Consider the following 25450-nt stretch of genomic DNA (forward strand, 5'->3'; position numbering starts at 1 on the left):
TACATACATACATACATACATACATACATACATACATACATACATACATATATTCATGTGTATGAATGTTTTGTCTGCATGTATTCATGTGCATGCAGTGCCCAGGGAGGTCAGAAGATGGCTTTGGGTACTCTGGAACTGGAGCTAAAGATAGTTGTAATTCACCATGTGATTGCTAGGAACTGAACCTTGGTCGTCTAGAAGAAAAACTAGTGCTCTCAACTGCTGAGCCACCTCTCCAGCCCCTGGTCTCATTTTCTCTGAGTTGTTAAAGAACACAAACTACGTTTGTTTTCTTTTTCAACTTGTTTGTCCATCGTCCATGTTTATATTTAAATTGGGAATTACAGAGGCTGGAGAGATGGTTCAGGGTTAAGAGAACGTGCTAGTTTTTGAGTTGGGTTCCCAGCACCCAGGTCACAACTCCCTGTAACCGTAGCTCCAGATCCAACACCCTCTACTCATGTGTGCACATTTCCACACATACATACACACAAAATACATATTTAAAAATCAAAGAAATATTTTGAAAAATAAGTGCTGGAGAGATGGCTCAGTGGTTATGAGCACTTGCCACTCTTCTAGAGAACAAGGTTCAATTCTTATCATCCACATGATGGCTCATTTGTAACTACCATTTCAGAGGCCCTACACCCCATTCCGTCCTCTGTAGGCACTGAAAGAATGTGGTGAATAGACAGGCATGCAGATAAAATACCCATACACGGAAAATAAAATTAATCATTAAAAAGATTAAAAATAAAGTATATCTGCTGAAAAGTTAAATAAGGGGCTGGAGAGATGGCTCAGCAGTTAAGAGAACTGGCTGCCCTTACAGATGACCCCAGTTCAGTCCAGCACCTACACAGTGCTCAGCTGTGTGTAATTCCAGTTCTGAAGGATCTAGACATTCATGTAGTGACAGACCCACATACAGTCTAAATGCTCATAGCACATAATGTAAGTTTTAAAATGAAATAAACCGGGAATAACACATAAAGGCGTTCCAACTCTTGGAGCCAAAATAATATTACAGAGGAAGGACTGTATCATCCCATGTTTTAGCTATCAGCCACATAATATCTGGTACAGAATGGGGTGGTCTGTCTATTCCCCCTGTTGTGAAGTTCTCTTTCAGTTTTTCATTCAATAGATTCAGATGCATATGGTCCTTGTACAACTCCATAAGAAATGACCTTTTCTTTGTGGAACGTCCTATAGTGTAAAAATTACCTGTTCTTTAGAGTCAGGTAATCTGGTTTTTAATTTGATCACTTTGAAGCTGAAATCTTTACTGATAAAACTTTGTACTTTTCCTGTTAAAATTACAGTAAATCATTACCAACTCTTATGCAGCGAGCAGTGCTATGTTCTTTAGCAGAAGTCTAATGTAAGTGGGACAAAAATTCAGTTCTCTTGATGAACTTATAGCATGTCTGCGTTAAAGGTTAGTATAAATGCTAGCCTTGCAATCCCCTGCATATATTTCTAATTTCTAACAGAAATTAGTCCATCATGATCCTCCCCACCACTCCAATAATAAAAGGGCATCTGAAGCTGAATAAAGTTGTAAGTTATTTACTATGCCCCCCCCTTCCTGGAGAAGGGCTATGAAACATTCTGGAAAAAAAGGAATCTCTTTACCCCCTGTTTATTGGACTTAGTGCACCATGAACCCTCTTTTGCAGTGGGCACCTGCCAATCACACAGCATTACTTAGTAGAAGCTTATGTAGGCCAAAGTGAGCCGTTTTGAAATGATCTTAACCCTATCAGCTTCCCTGCACCATTCCATAAACGCTGTAGTGAGCCTCCTGATGGAGGGATTGCTTCCTGTTTTTCTCATTTGTTCCAATCATAAAAGGACAGGATCTGATTTCAGGAAGGAAAGGGAGTCAAACCACTACAATACACAATATTATTCTTTTTGTGGTTGGCAAAATTAGGTGTCATCTGTATATTTACAATCCAGTCTTACATGGTGTCAGAGCTATGTAAGTTTAGTTTATTGGTGTAGTTTTCAGTAGAAAATGGCCCCTGTTTCCTTATTTTCTTAATATTTATTTTTGTTTATATGTACGTGTATCTGCCTGTATGAACACATGTATATGGGTACCCACGGAATCCAGATGAAGGCATCAGATACACAGAGTTACAGGCAGTTGCAAGCTGCCTGCAACCTGTGAGCACCAGGTAGTTGAAGCTATAGGAATTTGTGAGCCTTACAACATGGTTGCTGGGAACTGGACTCTGGTCCTCTGTAAGAGTGGCAGGTACTCATAACTACCGAGTAATGGCACCAGCTCCTTACTGTTCTTTTCTATGTAAAGTGAAGTACTTAGCTAAATATGCTAAAAATAGAATAGCTAAGATTGCCTAAGCCTTGAAGTACTGCTTCTGATTATTCTTTTCCTTTTAACAGAAATGGATGCTTTGCAGTCAGCCTGGTGCTGCTATTGGATGTGAAATTAATGCCTGGGTTAAAACCTACCATTACCACTGTGGAGTACAAGACAAAGCAAAAGACATTGAAAGTATGTCCTGAGGAACTTACGAGTAAGATATCAATTGTCTGTTTTCTTTAACATGGCAGTAAGTTAGTGCCTTTAAAAAGATAACACTAGGTTTTTTTTTTTTTCTTTTATCTCTATTCTTTGATAATGTCTCAGGCAATTTTAGAATATGGATGCAACATTGTATAAGGAATGAGAACTACACTTTGCATTTTTTTCTAACTGTATACTCCTGATTTAGCATTCATTCATCCACCTGTCAACCATTTGGTAGGCATTGTACTGGGAGCTGGTAATTAATTAGTGATCACTCAGTCACAAGACTGTCCTCAAGAAGCTTACAGTTTATTGGGCTCTCCCAACTCTACGTTTTAATTAAATGGCCAGAGAAGTCAGTGCTCAATTATAAATTATATAAATATCTAGAAATAGTTATAAACAGCTATGATATTGGAGATGAAAGAGCTAACCTAGCCTGTGATAAGAAGTGTTTGAGTTTGCTTTAAAAAAATTGCTGGAGCTGAGATGTAAAGGGCAAAGGTAAACATGGCACAGGTGTTCTGCTGTACACATGACAAGTAAGCACTGTAGCACTGAGACAAATTCTAGTATTTTATTATTATTATTCACTTTACAGTCTGATCCCAGCCCCCTCTTCCCTCCCCTCCCAAGCCCACTCTCAAAATACCTTCCCTTCATGCCTCTTTCTCCTCAGAGAAGGGGAGGCACCCTCCCATGGGTACCAACCCACCCTGGCACATCAAGTCATAGAAGGACTTAGTGTATCTTCTTCCACTGAGGCCAGACAAGGCAGCCCAGTTAGGGGAATGGATCTAAATGCAGGCAACAAAGTCAGAGACAGCCCCTACTCCCATTGTTAGTGGACCTACATGATGACCAAGCTGCTCTTCTGCTACATATGTGTAGGGGGCCTAGGTCCAGCCCATGCATGCTTTTTGGTTGGTGCTTCAGTCTCTGTGAGCCCCCACGGGCCCACGTTCATTTACTTTGTAGGTCTTCTTGTGGAGTCCTTGAATCCTCTAGCTCCCTCCATTGTTGCTCTGATTCTTTCATGAGACTCTCTGAACTCCATACCAAAGTATAGTTGATTTTTTGTTCTTGTTGTTTTGACAAGGTCTCACTATGTAGCCCCTTCTTGCCTTGAGTTCACATATATCTGCCTCCTCAGTGCTGGGATTGAAGGTGTGTATAGCTTGTCTAGCCTTCATTCCTTACACTTCATCATCTTGCCAAAACAATTATACCCTAGTCTAAATGGACAATTTTCACCTAGATCATCAATATCTTGTTCATCTTGTCTCCATTTTGCTTCTGCTCCAACAGGTGTGCTCAGATTAAAGTGCTTGTTTGCTGTGTATAGAGTTCTGCTTTCAATCCTCACACAAGAGTGAGAGACAGAATGTATTCTGAAATTTTGGACTGCACATCTCTCTTTGTAATGGGTCTTCCACTTACCTGTGTATCATTCTTTTCATCAGATGGAGAATAATTTAATAGGAATCCCTGAACTTTATGTGTCTTTGAGAGTTGTGAAACACTTCCGCAGGCTTAATATGCAGTAGAACAATAACTAATATGCATTGAAATAATTACTTCGGGGTCTCACATTTGTGGAAAAAGGCAGTTGCACATTGAGTTCTCAAGCCCTTTGGGGGTCCACATAATATGCTAATGCTGTCAGGCCCTTAAGCAACAGACAGTGTGAATATTATACAGAGATCTAACGCATAAGAAGAAAGGAAAGACAGTGAGGGGGACAAGGATATTTCTAACAGGAACAATGACTGGCTCTTTGGCCTCCTCCCCCCCCCCCCAGTGAGGAGCAGTCCTGTTAGGCCACAGAGGAGAGCCAGTCCTGAAGATACCTGATAAAACAGGATCAGATGAATGGGGAGGAGGTCCCCCCTATCAGTGGACTTGGCAAGGGGCACGGTGGAGATGAGGGAGGGAGGGAGGGACTGGGAGGGAATGAGGGATCGGGACACGGCTGGGATACAGAATTAATAAAATGTAACTGATAAGAAAAAAAAATAAAAAATCAGTGGACTTGGGGAGTGGCATGCATGCAGAAAGGGGAGGGAGGGTGGGATCGGCAGGGGAGGAGGGAGGGGCTTATGGGGGGATACAAAATGAATAAAGTGTAATTAATAAAAAATTAAAAAAATAAAAATAATAAAATTCAAAAAAAAAAGAAAAAAAAAAGAAGAAAGGAAAGACTTCTATTTGATTTTGTAAGGCATGCTTAACTCTAATGGTAAACTATTCAAATAAGCAAATTGTTCTTGTCTCATTAGTGTGTGTGTGTGTGTGTGTGTGTGTGTGTGTGTGCATTTGTGTAAAGTTAGTATAAAGCATAAACATCAAACCCAGCTTTGTAGTCTGATGTTTAAAATTGGAAATTAAGTGTTCATTTGATCTATTGTAAATTAGTAAAGAAAAATCATGTCACCACTTTCTAGTTAAATGATAAAAGGCCACTTTATAACTTTGAGTGTCAATTTCTTAATCTTAGAGCATTGTATCAAGGCCACTTTGCTAAGTTAGGAATCATAATAGGGTGTCGAGGAGATAATAACAATTAGTGTGTTTGGTGTTGCAGTGAAAGAACAATGGTCCCAGTCCAGGGTTGGTCCTAGAATCACCAGACTTAGACTGGGCCTTTTTGGATGGTCCATGCCTGTGTCCTACCACAGATGTTTCAGTTCAGTAGCTCTGCAGTGAGGGTCAAACTTGATGTGATGCTCATGCTCATCCCTAATGGAACAATTAGACTGAACACACATTCCGATTAGGAGCAAGACAAAGGTACCAACTACCAGCATTACCTTTGACATGCTCTGGAGGGTTAGCTTTTACAACTGGAAAAGAAAGAGGAACTAGAATATTCAAGAGGCCCCAAGGTTCATTCCCAGAACCACAAAAAGAAAAGCAAATATATAATAGATACAATGGTTACTTCTTGTTACTGTAATTGTCTAACAAGGAACTAGAAAGGAATCAAGTCTAAACTCTGGAAAATTAATGAAAATGCACTAACATTGCACAATATGAGATGCCTTTTAAAAGGTTGTTCCAGTAATAATTGGTATGAAAATGTAAAGGACCAGCTGGGCGGTAGTGGTGCCTTTAATCCCAGGAGAGACAGGAAGATCTCTGTGAGTTCAAGGCCAATCTGATCTACAGAGTGAGTTCCAGGACAGCCCGAGCTATACAGAGAAACCTTATCTTGAAACCGACTTCCCTCAAAAAACAAACAAACAAACAAACAAAAAAAAACAAAGAAAAAAACCAAAACTCAACCCCCCCCAAAAAAACCAAAAACCCTACAAACAAACAAACAAAAAACAGAAAAAGACAAAGAAAATCTAAAGGAGGGATTTGGTGAAATATGCCTTTTATCCCAGAAATTGGGAGGCTGAAGCAAGCCATATTTTCCTGAGCTCCAGGCCAGTATGGCTGTCCAAGTCAGCCAAAGATACACAGAGAAACCCTGCCTGAAAAACCAAAACTAACAAGCAAGCAATCAAACAAAGAAAATGTAAAAGAAAAATGTTTCTTTCCCTTCTCCCCCTCCCCCACGCCATCTAACTTTAAAAACAAAAGATGGAAAGACGGCTCAGAGGTTAACAGCACTGGTTCTTCTTCCAAAGGTCTTGAGTTCAATTCCCAGCAAGGACATGGTGGCTCATAACCATCTTCAGTGAGATCTGGTGCCCTCTTCTGGCCTGCAGGTGTACATGCAAGCAGAATAATGTATAAGTCAATCAATCAATCAATCAATCAATCAATCAATCAATCACAATTGTATTTTGCTAAGCACTCAAGTAAAGTATATTACATTCCTCAATAGAAGGACTTACCATTAAAAGATACCTAGTCACCAAATTAATATGAAAACCAATATAATGTTAAGCAAATCCAAAAATGTTAAAAATTTTATCTGAGTAGTAATCAGCATAATTTCTGTCTATAATGATTTGGTTTAACTTATATAACAGGGAAAAATCCTGGCTTAAACAATATTGAGAGTTGTTCCTCAATAAAAGGCTCACAGAGGAAAGATGTCAGATGTGGGAGGCAGTTTGGTTACAATCTGTTTTCCATTTGTTGTATCTAGAACATTTAATAATACTTCTGTTTTAATGGTTGTGTGGTTTTCCGTTGTACTGGTTAGTCACTTTTTTATTGGTTTCTGTTTTAGACTTTTAGATTAACATTTTGGATCTCAGAAAAATCATATTTCAAGGGTTGGTTTAGCTTAGTTGGTGGAGACGCTGCCTAGCATGCATGAAGCCCCAAGTTAACTCCATGTCATAGCATAAAAACAGGTGTATAACACTTGGAATGTAGAGTTTAGCAGTTCAAGGTCATCCTCTGCTACATAGCAAGTTCAAGGTCATATGACACTACATGAGAGCTTGCTGACTCAAAAAAGAAAGGATAGAAAAAAGTCATGTTTCAGTGGCCACCTCTAAAAGATATTTGGCCATGATAATTTAAATCTTTGTACTTTTCACAGTGAAATGTACTTCTCAATTCCCTGAAATGCTGGTTGCAGCTAGGCTGTTGAATTCAAATGAGTGTCTTTGTGCATGTAGATTACAGAGAGGAATAGCCAAACAGGTGCACATGCAAAGGATTTTCTAATTTTTGTTTCTGAATGAAGTGGCATCTGTACCACTTAAATGTGGCTTTCCTTCTTAACTAGCCATTTTGGAGCTCTGGCTTTACAGCTGAAAAGGGGAGGGAAGCTGGATATGGTGATACAAGCCAGGGGTGGGGGTGGAGTTGGGAGAAGGGGCTGAGACCTGGTGAGGAAAATTAGAGAATGATTCTTAATTTAGAACAGTTAACAATTAGGACAATTCCCACCCCACTTTACTTTCCCCTCTCCCTTCCTACTTGAAAGACCTTTGTAAGCTGCCTTGCAAATATCCTTAATTTTATACCTGTCTGTTTACTGTCCTGTTTCTCATTACTTGTGTTTCCTCTTCTCGGTCCACCTTTCCTGTAAACTTGAAGTTGGTTCAAAGGTGTAAGTTAGACTAGGGCTATGTTTGGGAGAAGGAACTCATGTTTAAAAATGATTAAGATGCATGATGCAGTCCTGATGTGCAGTATTTGAAGAGTACAGTTTCTTCATAAAATTGTTAAATGTTTTACAATATAAGGAAAATAATGAACAAAACTAGATTGAAAATGTGGGCATGCTTGTAATCCCAGGACTTAGGATACAGAGGCTGGGGGACCAGGAGTTAAAGGTCAGCTTTAGCTACAGTGAGTTTGAGGCCAGCCTTGGCTGTATAAGACTGTCTCAGTGAAACAGAATGAAAAAGGTCCTTAATTAAGGATGGCAGGAGACGTAGTTCATTGGTGTCACTTGTACCATAAATTTGAGTCTTAACGAGGCTCCATACGAGTTATAGGTCTGCCTCTAGGACTGCCTGTTCTCATTGGCTACATAAGACCTTGTCTCAAAAACAAAACAAAACAAAACAAAACAAAACAAAACACATAGCCTGTATTCAGTTATTATTGTACCCAAGCCCAACCTTGCCTTCTATTCTTTTCAAATGGTGGTTGTAAACCTTGTAAAAAATAAATGCATATTTTTATCCACTACTGACCACAATAGGGTATGGTTCCATCTTTGTTTAGTGTAAAAATTACATAAAACTAGGTTTGATTTATCTGACTTTTGTCTTTTTTCCCTTTCTTTCTTTCCTTCCTTCCTTCCTTCCTTCCTTCCTTCCTTCCTTCCTTCCTTCCTTCCTTCCTTTCCTTCCTTATCTTTCTTTCTTTGTTTCTATATACTAACTGTATAAAGGGGTTTTATTACAGCATGCATGTATTATACTTCTTTCTTCTGTCTCCCTAATCCCCATTCTTAATAGTCCTTTGTGTGTGTGTGTGTGGTTTTTTTTTTTTTTTTGGTTTTGTTTTGAGACAGGATTTTTCATTTTTAAAATTTATTTATTGGTTTATTAATTATAGTTTATTCACTTTGTATCCGAGCTATAGCCCCTTCCCTAGTCCCCTCCCAATCCCCCCCTTCCTCCCTCTTCTCCTCCCATGCCCCTCCCCAAGTCCACTGATAGGGGATGTCCTCCTCCCCTTCCTTCTGATCCTGGTCTATCAGTTCTCATCAGGACTGGCTGCATTGTCTTTTTCTTTGGCCTGGTAAGACTGCACCCCTCTTGGGGGAGGTGGTCAAAGAGCAGATCAAAGAGCACTGAGTTGCCAGAAACAGTTGAGACAGGGTTTTTCTATGTAACCCTTGTTATGCTGTACTCACTTTGTAGACCAGGCTGGCCTTGAACTCACAGATATCTGCATACCTCTGCTTCCCAAGTGCTGGGATTACAGGAGTGTGCCACCACTGCCCAGCAAAAGACAGGAAGCACTGCACACATTTTTTTGTTGTTGTTTTGTTTTTGAGACAGGACTTCTCTGTGTAGCCTTGGCTGTCCTGGACTTGCTTTGTAGACCAGGCTGGCCTGGAACTCACACAGATCCATCTGCCTCTGTCTCTCTGAGTGCTGGGATTAAAGGCATAGGTCACTACACCCTATTTCATTTTTTTTTTTTTGAGCCAGGGTCTCACTAGGTTTTCTAGTCAGGCCTTGAACTTGCATTCCTCCTTTCACAACTAATTATCAAAACCCACCTAACGTTACTTTATCTTTAAAACTGCATGAATTCCACCTACTTCATTTTATCTTAAAAACATCAGGAATTTCAAATATATAGTGTATCTGCCCAAATAAAAAATTTTTGGAACAGCACAATGTAAAAAATAATTGACTCTGACAACCACTTGCTTGATTTAAGGAGGCACGTACATATACAAGGAAGAACTCTGCCTTGGTTGCTGCTACCTTAATATGATTTAAGTATAGCATCACTGATAGGGGAAATTGGAAATTGGAAAGCTTTCAGAAGTAGACAGGATCAGTTACAGAGTATGCTAACTGTTAGAGTAAAGTTGGACCTGAAGCTGACCAAATTCTACTTTGATTGCCCATTTTATATGAAATGGAGTAAGAGAGAAAAATAAAATGGATGTAGACAAATCCACAGTATGGTGCAGCTGATAAGCTGTTTCAATCCCCTCTTATAAAGGTCAATGTTATGTGATAAAGGGAAATTGGAAGGACCAGTATAGAGGAAGAGAGACACAACCAAATGTAATGCAGGGAAAGCAGATGATTCATGAAGAGATTCTAGGGAAGGCAAGGGAGCTCATGGTGCAAAGGCATCGAAAGAGATTGAGGAAAGCTGTGTCATGAAATACAAGCAGAAAGTAACAATGTGTAGAGAACAGATCTCTCTCTCTTTCTCTCTCTCTGTGCGTGTGTTCATTTATTTGTTCATTTGTGTCCTTCTACCATGTGAGTCCCAGGGATTAAACACAGACCATCAGGGTTAGTGGCAAGAACATTTAATACATTCTTTGGCCACAGAGATGGCTCAGTAGTTAAGAACACTTTTTGCACTTTGAGAGGATCAGGGCAGTTTTCTGGATGTGCATATAACAAAGAAAAATACAAAGTAAATATTTTTAAAACTGTATTTCTCAAAGTGTAATTGTAAATTATGTACATGAAATAAATTTGTGACATTAGATTAGCTTATTTGTTTATCTGAAAGTTGATTTTTAGATTTTGTTTTGTATTGTTTTAAGATACAGTCTTACTCTGGAGTCCAGACTGGCCTTGAACTTGTGTATAATACTTGTCTATAAAAATTGATTTTTAAAGAAATTTGTTATGTTTATTTTATTCCTGGGCAGGAGCACATGTGTGGCACGGTGTACAAGTAGAGATCTGAGGACAACTTTTGGGCGTCTATTGTCTCCTTCCACCATGTGGGCTTATTTTCAGGTGCCTTTACCAGATGCTCTACCTCATGGTACTAAGTCTGAATGAAGAAACCCAAATCCTATAAGGGAACCAACCTCCTCTGCTAATGATGATGTAATTATATTCTCATCAACATTAGAAAGAAAGATTTTGAGATGCTTGTCTTTCGTCATTGTAGAGTATATTGTAAAACCCATAGTGGAAATGACGAACGAGATGAAGAAGATGAGGAAAGGGTGAAAGCTGGGGAAGAGTAGTGACTGATCAGCAACTAACCCAGCAGCAGCTTCATGGAAACTAGGTATGGAAGTTGATTTAATGAGGTCTGTTGTCAGAATACCATGCACAATGAAACAGAATGACAATATTCAGCAGGAATTTTAATCCTATTGTATTGAGTTACGACTGTGGTGCCAGAATGCTGAGGATTGTATAGCCTTGCACAGTTGTATTTCTTTTCTTTAGCTTGTCAGTTTTAGAGCCATAAAAACAAGCTATCTACTTCATCAGTAAATATAGTTAGAATGTGGAATCAATAAGAGATCCTTGTTCCTCAATAATGTTATGTTGATTATATCACCTTATGCTTCATATTTTGTATTTTTACCATCTTTTAAACAGGTTCGTGGGACAGAGACAGTTAGAGAACTGAGAATAAGAACATCTAAAACTCCTATGCTTTTTTTTCCCCACTCTTTTCTAAAATAAAAAGGGTTTGTAATTTTTTACTGCCCGACTCTTAGATCCTTCATTGAACTGCCTAAAAACACCCTGTTTGTTTTCTGAGCCTTTACTAGATGGCTGAGTTTGACATATTGATATTACATAGCTGTAGTGTGCAGTGTCTGGGAAGCAATCGAAACACTATTAACCTTGCGTATACTGTCAGCAGTTAAAGCAGACCTTGAATGAAGTAAACTGTATTGCTGGACTGAACAAAGTTCTACTATTTAGAGTGTTTAAGTTTATGTAGTAGGTCCATGCTCAAAGACAACCTGAAGCAAGTTGTACTTCACCATGCAATCGCGCCCCTGGTGGCAACACCTGGTAATTCGTGGGCTTTTTTTTTTTTTTCATACTCAAGCAATGGAAATTACAAATGAAGAGAACCATTTAATATTGGCTTCAACAGCACATCTTAAACATTTCTTCCAAGAAGTGTGCTGAAGCCATCCTGTGGTCCTTTTCAGAGCTGTTCTCACTGGCCAGCCTGGACTCTAGGCAACTGGTGATGACAAGCTCTGCGCTCCAGTGCATCTGCCAAAATTCTTTTGTACAAAGAATTTCTGGCAAAATAATGGAATCCTATCAAGATCAAAATAACCTTTGGCAACATCAGATTAAACCTCTTTGAGATTAAAGAGGTTACCAAAGCGCTAAGGACGTTGGACACCATGTCTGTAACCAATTTCTCTCAAGTGCCCTGTGGTGAGGAATGCTTCACATATTGGCCCAATATATTTAAGAAGGTCTTAGTGCTAGCAGAGTTGTTTTTTTTTTTTTTTTAAAGAAAACATCTTTGTGTAAAACAGTGTTTTTGATTTTGTGACCACTATTTTAAAAACTTTATTTAATGCTTTCAGTCATCACTTTGCTTACCTATTGAATAGGCTTTTGTGCCCTGCTTTCTTCTAGAGCTTGAAAGTGTATTCTTAATCACCAGATTTTTAGAAAGGATTTCCACTGGCATCTCTCTCTAGTGACACACTTCCTCTTACCTGATGAAGCACATTTATATACTTCTTTATGGTAAAACCAAAAAATTCAGTTGTGGTCTGATTAACATTACCATAGCATCTCAGTATGAAAGATAGAGATACTGACTTTTGAATTATACTTAACCAACCACAATTAATCATATTTGCAAGAATTAACATACTAACTTTTGACTGAACATTGATCTATTCTGCAGCTGGTAGAACAACAGTTTTAAATGTAACAGGTGGAAATTTACACTGTGCTTATTGACTGGGTTTTTAAACTACTAGTTCCTTAAGATCATGTTTGTTAAGGTGTGTATTTACACATTTCCTTAAATCGAGGGAGTCAATGCTTGATTTATTTTAACCATTTTAATTATTATTTTAGAAGGAAACTAGCCTTAGTAGTGGATTGCCTTGTACGTCTTCTCCTTTTGCTCTTAATATGCCATGATGTATATGTGATTTCATTTTCAAGGTTCACCATGACTTGAAGTGCAAGGACAGATCTGTTTGGTTACTAAGTGATGTGACTTCTTTCAAAGGATCTGTACCTTATTTCCTTATAATAGCTTGAAAAACATTATTTGTAAAAATCTTTGAATCACTATGTCTAGGTAATTTTTACACTGCGTGCCATAGAACTTACGCGAGGAGAACTAGAGCTTCTTAACTTTTGGACAACTACCGTAACAACTGTTTTTTTAAGAAAAATGTAGGTGCTAGGAATAATTATGGCCAGTCAATAATTATATAAAGGACTTCAAATACTATAGTTGTCAATTGATGGATTTGATATAATGTAAATATATGACTTTATATGGGTTTCTTCAGCCCTTTCTCTGCCACTAGCAACCAGTAAAGCACTTTACCTTTTGGTTGGTTAGATAAGTGATTGACTACCTGTTTTCATCACTGTGTTGTGATTGGTAAATATGGCATGTGCATCATTTTAAAAAATACTGCCATTACTGTCTACTGTGTATTTTAGCCTGAAATTTTGATTCATCTTTTTCTTTCTTTGTTTGTTCCTTTTTATCATTATTAATATTAAACAATGTAATCTTTGTAAGTGTATATTGAAGATCATTCTGGAGAATTTCTTGCCTTACTAGAAATGTTAGTAAGAAATGTTCTGTAGAGTAGAAGGGTAGACTTGAGTTTCTATGCTTTAATAAGAGCTCTTTGTTCCTGAAGGGAGGGGGAGTTTTACTTTCATCTCATTGTTTAAAAAACCTTCACCTGACATAAATTTCATTTCAAGTTTTCAAATTCGAAGTGGTACTTGCTTAGTGCACACTACTCAAGATACTAACAGAGTAACATTACCTGGAGATCTGCTTTTGGATCGAATCTACATACTTGAACAAATATATGACTCTCAAATATCTCAAAGCATAAGTGTTGTAGAGCGTTGTTGCTTTTTGAAAAAGCACCGAAGTTAGACCAAGGCACAGTTTTGTTTTAACAGACATTTAAGTTAATTGTAAAGATAAGGAGTGCGCCATGGATCAAAAATCAAACCTTCCTCATGGTATGTATATTTTGTTCCTGTCATTGACTTTATTTTCAAAATTGTAGTTTGTAGTATTAGTTTTCTTTTAATGGTATTCTTGCATATACTATTCGTTCAATAAATGAGTTCTGAATTTCAGATCTGTGTCTTTTTTTTTTTTGTAAAAGGGTTTATTTGATAACAGCAATAGCTCTGCGCTCTTTTCACTCCTGCTTTACTTCAAGGTGAAATACAAATACATGCTATGTTTACTAGCTTGACAGCAGACAAATATGGGAGGAGGGCTAGACAGACAGGTTCAATTATATGTATTGACCAGCATAATCTTAGCAGTACAGTTGCCTTGTATCTTGGTCCTTCTAATACATGGTTCAGATCCCTACACTTTAAACCAAGTCTAGTGACACCAGATCAGTATGTAACTCTAAAAATGAATACATCAAAATGCCTAGTACAGATTATCTGACAGGTAACAGGTCATTCAGCTATTCCACTTCATAGACTTAGGTTACTATCTTTTCCACAGACTGCTTGCTGCTGGAACTTTGCTCTTGTATTGAGCTTGATCCTACCCAGGTCAGAAATCAAAAGTTTTGATTTACATACTTAGCCATACATATTTTCTAACCCTGCATTCTTATGGAGAGATGGCTAGAACATACAGTAGTGTGCTTTCCTACACATGCTACCTACCGGTATCTGGCACATATGTGTATATATATGTATTTAACATTTATGATTAAGTGTCAACTAAATGACTATAAATATATGGAAATGAGTTATATAGTTTTATTTAGCTAATTACAAGCTCTTGCATCTACTGTTCTTCAGGCCATGTCCTTACTCTGGGCTGAACCCCTGGCACTTATTGTTTCCACTTTCAGTCCATAGCAATTGCTAAAATTCATACCAAAGCCCTACTGTTTCCTAGCAAAATTACCAAATATACCAAAGCCCTACTCCTACTCTATTTATTTATAGATAAGGTGCCATATAGCACAGGCGATATAGTCAAGTATGACTGTGGTCTCCTGATTCTGCCTCCACCTCCTAGGTACTGCTATTACAAGTGTGCACAGCCATGCCACGTTTACCTACTAAGTCTTTCTTTAAAAAACAAACAAACAAACAAACACAACAATGAAGTGTGTGTGTGTGAGTGACAGACAGAGAGTGAGAGAATGTTCTAGTTCCGAGGAGGCCAGAAGAGGTTCTCAGAGCTCCTGGAACTGCTGTTACATGTATGAGCCACCTGACATAAGTGCTGGACACCAAACTTGGGTCCTCTGCAAAAGCAACAAACTAAACCACTGAGCCCCGGGGCTACCTTTTTTTTTTTTTAAGACAATTGGTTTTAATTGTCATATAATTTCATTTTAAGTCATGAAAATGAATAGTCTGTTTGCTTCTGAAGATCTTTTTAAGCATTTATAGTAGAATCTATCATCTAACTTCCTGATTCTTATTATGTTGCCCAGAAGGCAATGAAAAGCCCAAAGTTCAATGAAAACTTTTCTACCAATAAATGAGAAAACAAAAAATGAGCTATAGCAGTTATTCCAAAACAAAACCTTTTTACAGCTTCTGTTCAGATTTAAGGACAAAGTGCTGGCACTCCTCTCTCTCACTTACTTTTCTAATAATAATCATCTCCGCTGTAGTTTGTCAGAAAGGCCTGTGAGGTCTCAGTTTAGCATGCAAGCGTGGAAGCTGCCTCTCATAGTTTCATGCAGGCTTATTAGCCTACAAGTTATATATATGTATTTTACTCAATTGTGGTTATTAATATGATTTTTTTTCAAGTTATTTTCTTTTTTTTTCCTTTTTATTATTATTATTTGAGACACTGTTTCTCTGTATAGCTTTGACTATACTGGACTCACTGTGTAAGTCACCAGGCTTGCCTCAGGCTCACAGAGATCTGCCTGCCTCTGTCTCCCTGAGTGCTGGGATTACAGGCATATGCTACCAATGCCTGGCTTCTAATTCTACTGTTTAAAGATATCAAAACGAAAAACCCCCACTTGTCTATTGTCTTCAGTTGTGCAGGCAAAGTGCCAGTTTATGTAACATTATCTTCACCTTGTTTAGATGAAGATTTAAGCAGGCATTAACAGTAACAAAAACACATGGTTGACTTTATTCAGAGGATGAAAACTATCAGATATCATTACATGGAAAGTTACATTTGAAAATGTTACTATGGGAGACATGTTGTCCATGAGGTCAGTGTGGTGAAGTCAATTATACCTGACTTTTTGCCAAAAGACAGCAGAAAGCAAGGCATGGTGAAGAACACCTTTAATCCCAGCATTTGGGAAGCAGACACAGGTGGACCTCTGTGAGTTCAAGGCCAGCCTAGTCTACAGAGCTAGAGAGTGAGATGTAACCTGTAGAGAAGGAGAGGGAGAGAGGCAGGGACAAAGTGGCTCATAACAGTACTCCCAGCACTCAGGAGACAGAGGCAGGAGGACCAACCACATATTTAGAGCCAACTTTGGGCTACTGGTGAGACTCAGTCTCAAAAATAAATGGTAGTGCATACCGGTAATCCCAGCATTTGGGGAATTAGTGTAAGATCATCTACTTAGTAAGTTCAAGACCTGCCTGAGCTACCCAAGACTCTGTCTCAGAAAAGAGAAGATCACAAACTTCCAAATTATGTCTTTGTCTGTGGCTGTGTTTCTTTTATGATGCTAGTGGAGAGATAGGGAAAATAAAAGTCAGATGGACAAGGCCCTAACTAGGTGTACTGTATAAATGATAATACTTAAAGTGATGTGAATACAAAAGGATTGTTTTGGGAGCCTGTTAGAACCTGTCCTTTAAAAAAAAGAGAGAAAGGGGGGGGGGCTAAAGAGATAGCTCAGGTGTTAACAGCATTGGCTGCTCTTCCAGAGGACCCGGATTTGATTCCCAACACCCACACAGAAGCTCACAACTGTCTGCAACTCCAGTTCCAGGGAATCTGAGATTCTCAGACAGACTATACATGCAGGCAAAACACCAATGCCCATAAAATAAAAATAAATAAATTACGAAAAAAAAGAAAGAGAGAAAAAGAAGTTTGGAGTGTGGGGGCTAATCTTGGAAATAAGACCACTTACTAGATATTAAGAATGTTATTGTTGGAGCTGGAGACATAGCTCAGCACTTAAGAGTACTGTCTGCTCTTTAAGAAGTCCTGAGTTCAATTCCTGGAAACCACATGGTGGCTCACAGCTATCTACAGTGGGATCTGATGCCCTCTTCTGGTATGAAGGTTTACATTCCGATAGAGCACTCATATAAAAACATAAATAAATATATCTTTTTTAAAAGAGCATGATTGAAGCCAAAAATAATAGTGTTATAACATGTATTCTGGGTTTCAAGATGTTCTCTTTTGGTTTCTATAAAGTGATTTATACAGAAGGGTGAAGTGTTACTGCACATTTTAGAGATCAGAACCATTTAAGGATTTTTTTTTCTGTAGTTATAAAAGTAATCTAGGGGGCGAAGAGATGGCTCAGCAGTTGAGTTTGTACACTGAGCAGGTGAAGTCTGCCTCTAATTCTAGTTCTAGGGGCTCTGGACCCATTGGTCATCTGTACTCATGCACACACACTCACATATAGATGTACACCTATGCATATAATTACAAATATAAATAAATCTTTTACAAAAGTAGTCTGTATGGGTCTAGAGAGATGGCTTAAGTGATAATGCTTGCTGCCCTTGCAGATGGCTAGTTCCTAGCACCCATGTTGGGTAGCTCACAACCACCTATAAGTCCAGCTCCAGGGAATTTCACTCCTCTTCGGGACTCCTCAGGCACTTTTACCCACACATGCATATACCCACACACAGACACATAATTTTTTTTAAAGTAATTTAGGTGGAAAGATGGCTTACAGACAGACTTGGGTCAGTTCCCAGAACCCACATTATGTGGCTCACAACTGCCTGTAATTACAGTCCAAGGGAATCTGATGGCCTTGTCTTGCCTCTGCATTCATCCACAGATACAAGCCTGCATACACACAGACACATAATTTAAAACAAAAAGTAATCGCTAGCTTTAAAATGGAGCAAAATCTCAATATATGCTGTAGTGGTGATGAACCTTGGAAAGAAACCAGACACAATAGGTCATGAATGGTATGATTCAACATGCATGAAATTCCCAGAGAGTCAAAGATAAAAAAAGAGGGGGGAGATTATTGGTTATCAGGGGCTACAGAGATGGAGCATTGAGGGACTGTTAGTAGGTGTAAGGTTATCTTTTGGGAATGAAGAGCGTCTGAAATAAGATAATGGTTGGTGTTTTATGATCATACAAATATACTGGAGTTAAAATTGTACACTTTGTGTTTTAAAATTAGGTTTTTTTTGAGATTATAATAATTGCAACATTTTCCTCTTTGCTTTCCTTCCTATGTAACCTTGCTTCCTTTCAAATTCATGGCCTCTTTTTTTATTAATTGTTTTTTATATGAAATTAGGTATATATATGTGTGTATATATATATATATATATACATATATATATATACATACACACACACACACATATATATATATATACATACACACACACACACACACACACACACACTCACTCACACTCCTAATATACCTTTTCAGTCTATATAATGTTAACTGTATGTATGTTTTCAGAGTTTACCATTTGGTATAGGATAACTGATTGGTATGGTTTTCCCTTGGAAGACTTTCTCCTGCCCTCAGATTCTTCATTTCCTTATGGTTCTTTGTGTAGGGTTGAAGCCTCATGGGCTTTCCCTTCTTCCATGTTAGTATGTCTATTTTTATTCTTGTTCTGTACATGTTTGGGCAGTTATATTTTTGAGACTTTGTGTGTGTAGCTTGTCATTCCTAGAAGAAACAGTCTCACAGCAAACTCCCTGATCTTTTGGCTCTAAGAATTGTCTCCCGGGGCAAGATGGCAGCGCCGGGAGGACTCTCATTCTGAGGAGCAGCACAGCAGGATTGGCACAGTGACCAGCAATCAGAACTCACGGCCATAAAACACAAGTGGTTGTGTTTCTCAGGTGAGAGGATACCCCATGGTGGGGGATTCGATCAGCTTTAACTCACCCGGCTAAACCGCAGAAGAGATCCCCGTTCCACCAGGCGCTTGGTCGCCAGCCCAGAGCTACCCGCCAGCGCGATCTGGTCACGGTCCCAGACTGAACTGTGGGCCCACAACACCATAGACTGGATTTCCCAGTCGAGAGATAACCCCACGGAGCAGGAAACAATTGGGACCGACCCCAGGTTACCCAGACATCCCCTGGAAAAGACTCGGGTTCCGCGGGTGCCCCAGGAGCCAGCCCGGACCCAGAGCCGGGAGGGACAAAGGCGCCTGCCTGCACAGAGCCCTGCCTGCGCGCGTGATTCGCCGCCTCAGATAGAACTGTGGGCACCAGGGCACCAGGGCACCAGACTGTGTGTCTCTGGCAGGAGGAAACCCCCAGCGGAGGGGGTCAGCAGCTCTAACGCTTAGGACACCCAGCACCAAAACACTTCCTGGACTCACGCAGACTCTAGTGCAGGCAGAAGTGCTGTGCTCTGCCGCCATTGTTGCGTTCCCCTGGGGCACTGGGACACACAGCTGCATCCTCGGACCTGCAGGAGCCGAAGAGCCATTACAGCAGCCCTCAGATACTGTGCCAGGGATCGGCCAGTTGTCCCTGGCTGGACTGCCAAAACTGTAGGAATCCCTGATCCTTCAGGGGGGCTGCACCCACAGCGTCTGGACCAGAGTGGTGCCTACAGCCTCCATCCCAGACAGAGACACACAGCTTCTGGTCCAGAGTGAGGCACCCAGCCTCCAGACCGGAGCAGCGCCCCCTGGCACCAACTCAACCTAGGTGCACATTCTCCAGGTCCAGAGCAGAGCAATCAGCCTTTGGCCCAGAGACTTGCTGAGTGCACCTCCCACTTTCTCAGACAGAACTGTGCGCTCCAGAATAACAGACTGAGTTTCCCTGTTGGGAGAAAAGCCCATAGCTAGGGAATCAGCAGTTTCTTCAAGAGGACTGTACATGGAAATTTAGTGAGCAGCAGCACACTAAATTTATAACAAGAAACCCAGCAGTGGGGTAGCTGTCTTGAGAAATTTTATGGGTAAGAGGAGATCCCCCCCTGCCTAACATAGACCACAGCTACTACTCAGGGCTATAAACCTGAGGTGAGCAGTGGCAACTCCGGAGAAACACTGGCCATACAGTGACCATAACCAAAAAGCAGAGAAGGACTCCTTCAGGAAAAATCATCTTCCGGCCAAGGGGATACTCCCTACCTCAGGACTCCAGGAAGCACAGAAACTAACAGCCAACACCTAAATCAGCCCAATGGGTAGAGGTCAGCGTAAAGGCTCAACCAACAAAAGACAGAGCAATATGGCATCTCCAGAACCCAGCCATCCAGGGGCGAACAGCCCTGGACAATGCAGCATAATATAAAATCAAGAAGATGACCTTACATCTATGTTGATGAAGAGAATAATGGAGGAAACAGATAAAATACGTAAAGAATTAGAGGAAGATAAAACCAAACAGATCATGGCTATCCGTAAAGAAATGGAGGAAGATAAAGACAAGCAAATTAGGGCCATCCGTGAAGAAATACGGGAAGATGCAGCCAAACAGCTTGTGGCCTTCAGAGAAGAAATAATTAAATCACTGAAAGAAATCAAAGAGACAGAGTTGAAGGAACTAAAAGAAAAAGAGGAAAATACAAGCAGACAGGTGAAGGAAGTAAACAAAACAACTCAAGACCTGAAGATAGAACTAGAAAAATTAAAGAAAACACAAATGGAGGAAATAATGGAGAGGAAAAATTTAGGGAAGAAAACAGGAACTACAGAGGTAAGCATAACCAACAGAATACAAGAAATGGAAGAAAGAATCTCAGGTGTAGAAGATACAATGGAAGAAATCGATGTATCTGTCAAAGAAAATGTTAAATCCAAAAAATTCCTGACACAGACCGTCCAAGAAATCCAAGACAATATGAAAAGACAAAACCTAAGAATAATAGGAATAGAGGAAAAAGAAGACTCCCTTCTCCAAGGCCCAGAAAATATTTTCAACAAAATCATTGAAGAAAATTTCCCCAAGTTAAAGGAGAAGCCAATAAGGATACATGAGGCCTACAGAACACCCAACAAATTTGACCAGAAAAGAAAATCCTCCCGCCACATAATAATCAAAACAGGAAGTATACAGAACAAAGAAAAAATACTAAAAGCTGCAAGGGAAAAAGGCCAAGTAACATATAATGGCAAACCCATTAGAATCACACCTGACTTTTCAGCAGAAACTATGAAAGCCAGAAGGGCCTGGACAGATATCATGCAGACCCTAAGAGAACACAGATGTCAACCCAGGCTAATATACCCTGCAAAACTCTCAGTCCTCATAGACGGAGAAAACAAGATATTCAATGACAAAAACAAATTTCAACAATACCTACACACAAATCCAGCATTACAGAAGACACTGGAAGGGAAAATACAACCCAAGAAAATTAGCTTCTGTCAAGAAAACACAGGAAATAATTAACCTTACTACAGCAAAACAAAAAGCAACCAAGCACACAACCATATGACCACAGCCAACATCAAAATCAAAGGATCTAACAGCCACTGGTCATTAATCTCTCTCAACATCAATGGACTCAACTCTCCAATAAAAAGACACAGATTAACAGAATGGATACGTAAACAAAACCCAGCAATCTGTTGCATACAAGAAACACACCTAAGACACAAAGATAGACATTACCTGAGGGCAAAAGGTTGGAAGATGACTTTCCAAGCAAATGGACCCAAGAAACAAGCAGGAGTAGCCATTCTAATATCTGATAAAATAGACTTTCAACCAAAATTAATAAAAAGAGATGAGGAAGGACACTTCATACTCATCAAGGGAAAATTCCACCAGGAAGACATCACAATCCTGAACATCTATGCCCCAAATACAAGAGCACCCACATTTGTAAAAGAAACATTGATAAAATTTAAACCACATATAGATCCCCACACACTAATAGTGGGAGACTTCAACACCCCACTCTCAACAAAGGACAGGTCAACAAAACAGAAATTAAACAAAGAAACAATATCTCTGACAGAGGTCATGAATCAAATGGACCTCACAGACATCTACAGAACTTTACACCCAAACACAAAAGAATTTACCTTCTTCTCAGCACCTCATGGAACCTTCTCCAAAATAGACCATATAGTTGGTCACAAAGCAAGCCTCAACAGATACAAGAAGACTGAAATAATCCATTGTATCCTGTCTGATCACCATGGAATAAAGCTGGACTTCAACAACAACAGAAATAGCAAAAAGCCTACACACTCATGGAAACTGAACAACTTGTTACTAAATGACAGCTGGGTCAGGGAAGAAATAAAGAAAGAAATTAAAGCCTTTCTAGAACTCAATGAAAATGAAGACACAACATACCCTAACTTGTGGGACACAATGAAAGCAGTGCTAAGAGGAAAGTTCATAGCACTAAGTGCCTTCAAGAAGAAATTCGAGACAGCTCATTCAAGCAAATTAATGGCCCACTTAAAAACCCTAGAAAAAGAAGAAGCAGACACACCAAAAAGGAGTAGACGGCTGGAAATAATCAAACTCAGGGCTGAAATCAATCAATTAGAAACAAATAAAACAATTCAAAGAATCAATGAAACCAAGAGCTGGTTCTTTGAGAAAATCAACAAGATAGACAAACCCTTAGCCAAGCTAACTAAAAGGCAGAGAGACACCACCCAAATCAACAAAATCAGAAATGAAAAGGGGGACATAACTACAGACACTGAGGAAATCCAAACAATCATTAGGACTTACTTCAAAAGTCTATATGCCACAAAATTTGAAAATCTAAATGAAATGGACAATTTTCTTGACCTATTCTACATGCCAAAGATGAATCAGGACCAGGTAAATCAACTAAATAGTCCTATATCCCCCAAAGAAATAGAAGCAGTCATCAAAAGTCTCCCATCCAAAAAAAGCCCAGGACCAGATGGCTTCAGCGCAGAATTCTACCAGACCTTCAAAGAAGAGCTAACTCCAATTCTCTTCAAACTATTCCACAAAATAGAAACAGAAGGAACATTACCAAACTCATTCTATGAAGCCACAATCACCTTGGTACCTAAACCTCACAAAGACTCAACAAAGAAAGAGAATTTCAGGCCAATCTCCCTTATGAACATTGATGCAAAAATACTTAACAAAATACTTGCAAACCGGATCCAAGAACACATCAAAGATATTATCCACTATGACCAAGTAGGCTTCATCCCAGGTATGCAGGGGTGGTTCAATATACGGAAATCCATCAATGTGATCCACCATATTAACAAACTGAAAGAAAAAAACCACATGATAATCTCCCTAGATGCTGAAAAAGCATTTGACAAAATCCAACACCCATTCATGTTTAAAGTACTGGAGAGATCAGGGATACAAGGCACATATCTAAACATAGTAAAGGCGATATACAGCAAGCCTATAGCCAACATCAAACTGAACGGAGAGAAACTTAAAGCAATCCCACTGAAATCAGGGACAAGACAAGGCTGCCCACTCTCTCCATATCTCTTCAACATAGTGCTGGAAGTCCTTGCTAGAGCAATAAGACAGTCGAAGGAGATCAAGGGGATACAGATGGGAAAGGAAGAAGTCAAATTATCACTATTTGCAGATGATATGATAGTATATATGAGTGACCCCAAAAACTCTACCAGGGAACTCCTACAGCTGATAAACACCTTCAGCAAAGTGGCCGGATATAAAATTAACTCAAAAAAATCAGTAGCACTCCTGTATACAAAAGACAAATGGGCTGAGAAAGAAATTAGAGAAACAACACCATTCACAATAGCCACAAATGACATAAAGTACCTTGGCGTAACCCTAACCAAGGAAGTCAAAGACTTGTATGAAAAAAATTTCAAGTCTCTGAAGAAAGAATTAGAGGAAGATATGAGAAGATGGAAAGATCTCCCATGCTCATGGCTTGGCAGGATTAACATAGTAAAAATGGCCATCTTACCAAAAGCAATCTACAGATTTAATGCAATTCCCATCAAATTGCCAACACAATTCTTTACAGACCTGGAAAGAAAAATTCTCAACTTCGTATGGAATAACAAGAAACCGAGAATTGCTAAAACAATCCTCTACAATAAAAGATCTTCTGGAGGTATCTCCATCCCTGATCTCAAGCTGTACTATAGAGCAACAGTTATAAAAACTGCATGGTACTGGCATAGAAACAGAATGGTGGATCAATGGAATAGAACAGAAGACCCAGAAATGAACCCACACACTTACGGACACCTGATTTTTGACAAAGATGCCAAAACCATACAATGGAAAAAAGATAGCATCTTCAACAAATGGTGCTGGTCGAACTGGATGTCTACATGTAGAAAAATAAAAATAGATCCATACTTATCACCCTGCACAAAACTGAAGTCCAAGTGGATCAAAGACCTCAACATAAAACCAGACACATTAAATCGGCTAGAAAAAAAAGTGGGGAATACCCTAGAACTCATTGGTACAGGAGAAAACTTCCTGAACAGAACACCAACAGCACAGGCTCTAAGTGCAACAATCAATAAATGGGACCTCATGAAATTGAAAAGCTTCTGTAAAGCAAAGGACACCGTCATCAAAACAAAGCGACTGCCTACAGATTGGGAAAGAATCATCACCAACCCTCTATCTGACAGAGGACTCATATCCAATATATATAAAGAACTAAACAAGCTGAAAAGCAACAAACCAAGTAATCCACTTAAAAAATGGGGAACAGAGCTAAAGAGAGAATTCTCTGCAGAGGAATATCGAATGGCAGAGAAGCACTTAAAGAAATGCTCAACCTCATTAGCCATTAGGGAAATGCAAATCAAAACAACCCTGAGATTTCACCTTACACCCATCAGAATGGCCAAGATGAAAATCTCAAGGGACAACACATGCTGGAGAGGTTGTGGAGAAAGGGGAACCCTTCTCCACTGCTGGTGGGAATGTAAACTGGTACAACCACTCTGGAAATCAATCTGGCGCTTTTTCAGACAACTAGGAATAGCGCTTCCTCAAGATCCAGCCATACCACTCGTAGGCATATACCCAAAAGAGGCGCAAGTACACAACAAGGACATTTGTTCAACCATGTTTGTAGCAGCTTTATTTGTAATAGCCAGAAGCTGGAAACAACCCAGATGCCCCTCAACTGAAGAATGGATGCAGAAACTGTGGTACATCTATACAATGGAGTATTATTCAGCAATGAAAAATAAGGAAATTATGAAATTTGCAGGTAAATGGTGGGACCTGGAAAGGATCATCCTGGGTGAGTTGACCCAGAAGCAAAAAGACACTCACGGTATATACTCACTCATATAAACATACAATATAGAATAAACCCACTAAAAGCTGTACATCTAAACAAACTAAGCAAAAGAGAGGACCCTAACTAAAATGTTCAATCCCCATCCTGAAAGGCAAAGAGGATGGACATCAGAAGAAAACGAAAATAGGAAACAACCTCGGAACCCGCTACAGAGGGCCTCTGAAAGCCAGAAGAAAACAGGAAACAACCTTGAAACCTGCCACAGAGGGCCTCTGAAAGCTTCTGCAGTATAGACTGTCAAAGCAGATGCTGAGCCTGATGGCCAACTGATGGGCAGAGTGAATGGAATTTTATGTAAGAAGTGGGAAATAGTAAGAGCTGGAGGGAACGGGAACTCCACAAGCAGAGCAACAGAACAAGATAATTTGAACACAGGGAACTTCCCA

General features: G+C 39.5%; 1 pseudogene; it reads left to right on the top strand.

The window, feature by feature from the left end:
• The window catches only part of LOC129670944 (PHD finger protein 6-like), a 33517-nt pseudogene extending 22561 nt beyond the window's left edge, over window positions 1-10956 (top strand).
• The last annotated feature ends 14494 nt before the right edge of the window (window positions 10957-25450 follow it).

Source organism: Psammomys obesus, unplaced genomic scaffold (genome assembly GCF_907164565.1).
Source record: "Psammomys obesus unplaced genomic scaffold, mPsaObe1.curated_primary_1811, whole genome shotgun sequence".
NCBI lineage: Eukaryota > Metazoa > Chordata > Mammalia > Rodentia > Muridae > Psammomys > Psammomys obesus.